This window comes from Platichthys flesus, chromosome 16 (assembly GCF_949316205.1).
Source record: "Platichthys flesus chromosome 16, fPlaFle2.1, whole genome shotgun sequence".
Lineage (NCBI taxonomy): Eukaryota > Metazoa > Chordata > Actinopteri > Pleuronectiformes > Pleuronectidae > Platichthys > Platichthys flesus.
Genome location: NC_084960.1, coordinates 18033184 through 18039672, shown reverse-complemented (window position 1 = coordinate 18039672; position 6489 = coordinate 18033184). Strand labels below are relative to the sequence as shown.

General features: G+C 46.7%; 1 long non-coding RNA gene across 1 annotated transcript; it reads right to left on the bottom strand.

Moving 5' to 3' along the window:
* Positions 1 to 514: 514 nt before the first annotated feature.
* LOC133971401 (uncharacterized) lies at positions 515 to 1210 on the bottom strand. Its single transcript, XR_009924376.1, has 3 exons — positions 1146 to 1210; positions 629 to 957; positions 515 to 552 (listed from the first exon to the last, which is right to left on the bottom strand). It is a non-coding gene; the product is annotated as an uncharacterized LOC133971401 (long non-coding RNA).
* Positions 1211 to 6489: the final 5279 nt, after the last annotated feature.

Here is a 6489-nt window from a genome sequence, read left to right as displayed (position 1 = left end):
CTTCCTTTTTGAAGTGGTAGTGCTTCCTGTTTCCATCGACGGACACAGCCAGCATTTGTGGACAACAGGCTGGGCAGATGAACGGCTGCTCCGAACACAATTTGTTCACCTCGTAAGAGCTTATCACCCACTCCATGAAGCTCTTGTAGAATGTGTCAGAACACACTTTACCAGTCTGTTGAAATATCCATTACAATTTAAGTTATACGTATGCAGAATTATAAGGAGACATTGATAAATATTGTAAACGTATAATATATACCAACCCACCCTGCCACACTCTGTTGTTTGTGCATCAAGCATTCTCATAAAGCTCAAGCGAGAATTCCCTGGAGCAACCAGCTTCATTTCCTTGAACCCTTGAAATATGGCTACATCATAAAGTGTGTAAAAATGTATTGTGGCCGGCCAGTAGCCGCTAACTTGGACATCTTTGAGCTCTGGTTTCCAGCTAGCACAGCAGCTTCCACACCGCAGCTCTGGGAGGTTCAGATCATATCGCCCTTGGTAAAAAACAAAACTTGTCTGGCATTTCCATTGGCAATATTCTTACTAAGGGAAAAGAGATTAAAAAACATAAATAAATAGATTTGTGTTTTTAAAAAGAAAAGAAAATATATTTATTTACCACATATGTGATGAGAATAGTGCCCATCAGCATCATCTTTCTCCACAACTGTTGGCGGCAGTGGCTTGTGGAAGCCATGAATCCTGGATGCCCGATTGTGAAGTGCTTGGGACTGATGATGGCTAATGTCACAATCACAGCAGTAATATTGCATGGGCATGCATTCAGCACATCTGATTGTGGCGTCCTTCTTTAAGCATCTCTGACAGAGCTGTGGTTTGATGCAGTTTGCTCTGAGCATATTATCCACAAGCTGTTGTCTGGCTTCCTTCCATCTCTCTGACGAGAAGATGTTTCGAGTCTTCCAGTCGCTGGCTGTTGTTGGTGTGCTGGCATCAATAACAACATCGGTGTCATCGTGTGAAACACTGAGAAGACTCTCAAGTTATTTTAGTGCATTCTCTGTTTCAGGAAGAGAAAATGGTGTATATAAGGAAAAGTATAGGCTGGGCCATCAAATTTGTTTGCCAATCAAACATGGCACAGAAATATAAATATAGAAACTATAGTCACTTACCAAGTCCTTCCTCTTGGTCATCGGGCATCTGTACAGAAACCCCCTCAGGAACACTGGGAGTGGATGATCTGACCCGTTTCACTAAGAAGAGAAAGTTAAATGTGAAGTATGCCAACATTTCATTGCAGTTTTAATGTCAATCACTACTAATCTTAATAGTTATCAATGGAACTGCCCTTGTCTGTGGATCTCTTTGCTGTTTATAGGTTTGGTCAGGTTACTATTTCAGTTGTCATAGTATATGACAACAAAACATAGACAGACATTATGGCAGAGTTCACAGTACAGTGTATTAATGGTACTCTTGGAAATAGTGGCGTTAAAATGTGTTTGTTAATGTGAATGGTCCCTGATAAAAAAATAAATACAATGTTTCAGTATTTCATACCAAGCCAAAGTGTGGCCCTTGGTCGCATTTGTTGAAGAGTGAGGAGAGGATGTTTAGGTTGTATTGAGATGTAAACACTTCTGTTTGCGTTAGAAGATACTCTGCTTAATTATGGCATACCTTTGTTATTGTGCAATATTTCACAACAATCACCAGCAATTTTCTCTCAGCGAATAGTTTGTGCAGCATGCCAATTCCAGTATTGAACTAACCACATGAGTTTGATGAGGGGGACTTGCGTCTTTGGGCAACAATGTTGCCATCTTTGTCCCGTTTCCTCCATCGAACAAAAGGTTTTGGTTTTGGTTTTGGTTTTTCTCTTTTTCTTGGGTGACTAAGAAGGACAAAAATCGAATTAAAGAAAATAAAACCATATAGACTGGCATAGCAAATCCTTTAATGAAAACAGGAAAATGGAAGTGTATCGAAAGTGTTACAATACCAGAGTTGCGTTGAGCTCCTTGATCATAGACAGTGCTGCCTTCTCCATCTCTTCAAGATGAGCCTCTGCATCCTGTAGTGATGACATATTGCCTAAACAAGCCAAGAAACTACTTACCAGAGACTTGCCACTGAAATTGGGGTAACAGGTCAGACAAATAAAAACCACACACAAACACATACAAACAAATGAGACACACTGTCTCATACAAATAGAGAGGACAACGGACAGATGTTGGCTCTTAAAAGAGCCGTTTTTTTTATCTATTATTATCTATTATTATCTAGGACTTGGTTGAGGTCGGAGTTAGGAGCAAGGGACAGGTAGAGTGCAGTCGGTGAAAGAGAAGAATGAATCAACATCCGGCGCGAGGCAGTGTGTGTGTGTGGGGGGGGGGGGGGGGGGGGGCGAAGGAGAATGACGCAACGTCCGGCGCACGGCTCTTGTTACGGACGTGGTTATGTGCTGTAGAGCGAGGAATTTACGGGGCGAGGAAAATAAAAAGGCATTTTGTCCTGATTAAATACACATCTTGTGTGTCCTTCTACCGATGCCTTGCACTATATGAAAAGATAGTAACGTAACAGAGGCAATTTATAAAGTGTTCCGGTTTGACGGCAAGGAGCGACAAAAGTGTCCATAGCAACCCTCTTAGATACGACAGAAACTCTTCGGAATAACTAACAAACCAAACACCGTAGAAGTTCACTGAATGAAAATATTGAAACTGAAACACACATATCTCGCCATAAATATCTTCAAAACACATTTTTATTAAGTGTAAGTGTAATTATTTCCCGTGATAATTAAATGCCAGTGTTACTATAAATGACAATTTAAAACCATATAAACTGTCATGTTTTACTGTATATAATAGAGGAGGTTTTCTTAAAAAAAAATATGATCTGCCACACAAAAGCTGTCAGTCATGGCTGCTTTTTAACAGAGGTCTCGCGATAGGGAATGAGGTATCTGTTTCCTCTTCTGAGCCTATGGAGGTCATGTGGAAAATGATCCGAAGACTCGTACCCGGCAGATGAACGAATCGTTCACCTCATGACCGTGTCTTCAGATCAGTGACTCGTTCTTCTGCCAACAGTCTTCGGATCAGTGATTCGTTCATCTGCCGGATACGAGTCTTTGGATCATTTCCCACGTGACCTGCAGCAGCATATGCAACAGTCCCGATGCGCGGCAACGAGAAAATGAACGAATCACTCTTTGAGAGGACTCGTTACTCCCGAGTCCTTGTAACGATTCGTTCAAAACGAACGAATCGTTCACGAACGACACAACACTAACCCTCACTGAGATGACACCCTGCAGAGCTTGTGCGATTGCTCTTGTTTCCTCTATTATTCAGATATTCATTGCTTTATAAACAGTCTTTTTAAAGACTCACTCCTTCCTTTCCATTCTGTGCTGTCTCTGTCTACATTGTGTACTGTTCGTTTTGATAGGAACCATTGCCTAGAACAGCCTTATTCATTATTCGTGTGCAAGTCGCTCACAGCCACACATACACACACACTCACAAGACCACGATGTTGCAATTACAACTTTATTAACATCACATACACTATATCAGCATACAAACACAACCATGGACAAGTTTCTGATTCGTAAAAGTCAGGCAACCGATGCGCCAGTTATGAAGAAGCCAAAGCTTCGCAAATATGACGAGAGCTATTTGCAGTTTTGTTTCACCGTCACTGGCACGACTGAGCAGCGTCCTCAGTTTGTTTTGTGTGCCGAGGTGCTGGCAAATGACAGCATGAAGCCATGCAAATTAAAAAGGCACCTCGACACCAAACACTCGGACTTGAAAAGCCTGTGGACTTCTTTAAACGTAAACGTGATGGCCTCCAGAAACAACAAACCACCATCTCCAAGCATAGCACTTTCTCCAAGCAGTGTCTGGAGGCATCGTATGTAGTTGCTCATAGAATTGCTAAGCTTGGCAAACCCCATACGATTGCTGAAACACTGATTTTCCGGCCGCGCAAGACATGTGTACAATAATGATAGGAAAGAGTGCAGCTGCTAAACTCAGCACAAAACCTATGTCAAATGACACTGTGTCACACCAAATATCAGAAATGTCTAGTGATATCAAAGAGCAACTAATACACTACATTCAAATCAGTCCTTACTATGCACTGCAGCTGGACAAATCCACAGACATCGCTGGACAGGCCGGGCTTCTCACTTACGTTAGGTATTTGCGGGAAAAGGAAATTGAGGAGGACATCCTGTTTTGCCGGCCTCTTCAGACCCGTACAACAGGGGAGACAATCTTTGATGTCCTTGACTCATTCATCCAAGACAGTGGTTTGGGCTGGGGAAAGTGTATTGGCCTCTGCACAGATGGAGCGCAGTCGATGACAAGGGGTGAGTGTGGCCTCGTAGCACACGCCCAGCAAGTTGCTCCACTTGTGCAATGGACACACTGCATGGTCTATCGCGAGGCACTTGCTGCCAGGAAAATGCCACTGCTCTTCGAGTCAGTGCTTCACCAGGCCGTGAAAATAATTAACCATATTAAAGCTCGTCCACTTAACTCCCGTTTGTTTGGGGTCCTCTGCCAGGAGATGGGGTCAGGGCACGAACAGCTGTTGCTGCACACTGAAGTTTGCTGGCTCTCCAGGGGGCGGGTGTTACAACGGCTGTATGAGCTGTGAGAGGAGGTAAGTTGTTTTTGACTGAAAGTCAAACAGATCTGGCGAAGCACCTGGATGATGCCATGTGGCTTGCCTCCCTCTCCTATTTGGGGGATATTTTTGACCGGCTGAATGGCCGTAACCGTTCTTTGCAAGGCCGCGAATCTATCGTTCTGCTCCTCGCTGATAGAGTGAATGCCTTCATGCAAAAAATTGCTCTCTGGCATGGTCGCATCAGTTCTGGAAACTGCAACATGTTTCCCAGCCTTGCAGACTTCATTGCCGATGCACGTGGCACTGATTTCTCCTCTCTCCTCCAATCAGCTGCTGATCACCCTTTACTTCAGCACAATAACAGCTCCTCTGACAGCACTCACCTCCTCCGGAGAGGAATTATGATGTCGGCAATCGGGAGCTACTTGCTGTGGTGTTGGTGCTGGAGGAGTGGCGACACTGGCTCGAGGGTGGACCGACCACAGGAACCTGTCCTGTATTCAGACTGCCAAGCGTCTGAACTCTCGCCAGGCAAGGTGGGCCCTGTTCTTGGAAAGGTTCAATTTCACCCTGACTTTCTGCCCAGGTTCCAGGAACGTGAAGCCAGATGCCCTGTCCCGCCAGTTCCCGGTGGAGGAGGGTCCTGCGGAACCAGAGACCATCATTCCTCCTTCCTGCATTGTTGCTGTCCTCACCTGGGAGATCGAAGCAACGATCCGTCGGGCTCAGACCACCCAGCCAGATCCAGGTACTGGTCCTCCTAACTGCCTCTTTGTCCCAGACTCTGTCCGCTCTCAGGTCCTGCAGTGGGCACACTCCTCCCGCCTTACCTGTCATCCAGGGATCCACCGAACCATCTCGGTCCTCAAGCGTCGCTTCTGATGGCGGAAATAAGACCTCCACCAAGCGCAGTTCTGGTTTTCTCTGTCCTCTGCCGATCCCCGGCCGTCCGTGGTCCCATATTGCCCTGGACTTTGTGACCGGTCTTCCCCCCTCTGGAGGCAATACGGTGGTCCTCACGGTTATTGACCGGTTCTCCAAAGCTGCGCACTTCATTGCCCTGCCCAAACTACCCTCTGCTCAGGAGACTGCTGACCTATTGGTGCAGAATGTCTTTCGCATTCATGGTCTACCTTCAGACATCGTCTCCGACAGAGGGCCACAATTTACATCCCAGGTGTGGAAGGCTTTCTGCATGGCCCTGGGAGTGACCGCTAGCCTGACTTCTGGATATCACCCCCAATCCAACGGCCAGACCGAGTGGGCCAATCAGGAGATGGAGGCGGCACTCCGCTGCGTCTCCGCTGCTGAGCCATCATCCTGGAGTCCTTGTCTGCCATGGGTGGAGTACACCCACAACACACACCTCCTAACGCCTCCTCCGGTATGTCTCCCTTCCTCTGTTCCCTGGGCTATGAACCCCTGCTGTTTCCAGATCAGGAGGGAGAGATCACCGTCCCTTCGGTCCAGGACAATATGCGTCGCTGCCGTGGCACTTGGAGGCGTGCCCGTGCGGCCCTGCTCTGTGCTTCCTCCAGGAATCAAGACCAGGCCAACCGCCGCCATGCACCAGCACCCGCTTATGCTCCTGGGGAGAAGGTGTGGCTCCTCTCCAGGGATCTTCCTCTACAGGTGGACTCTAGCAAACTTTCCCCCTGGTATGTTGGTCCATTTGAAGTAGAGGCTGTCGTGAACCCCTGTGCGGTCTGGCTGAAGCTCCCTGCCTCCTTTCGTAGGATTCACCCCACTTTTCATGTGTCACAGTTAAAACCAGTTAAAACCAGTTCAATCCAGTCCCCTCTCTCCCCCTGATGCTGCCCCCCCTCCCCCCCGGATAGTGGACGGGGGGTCTGTTTACAC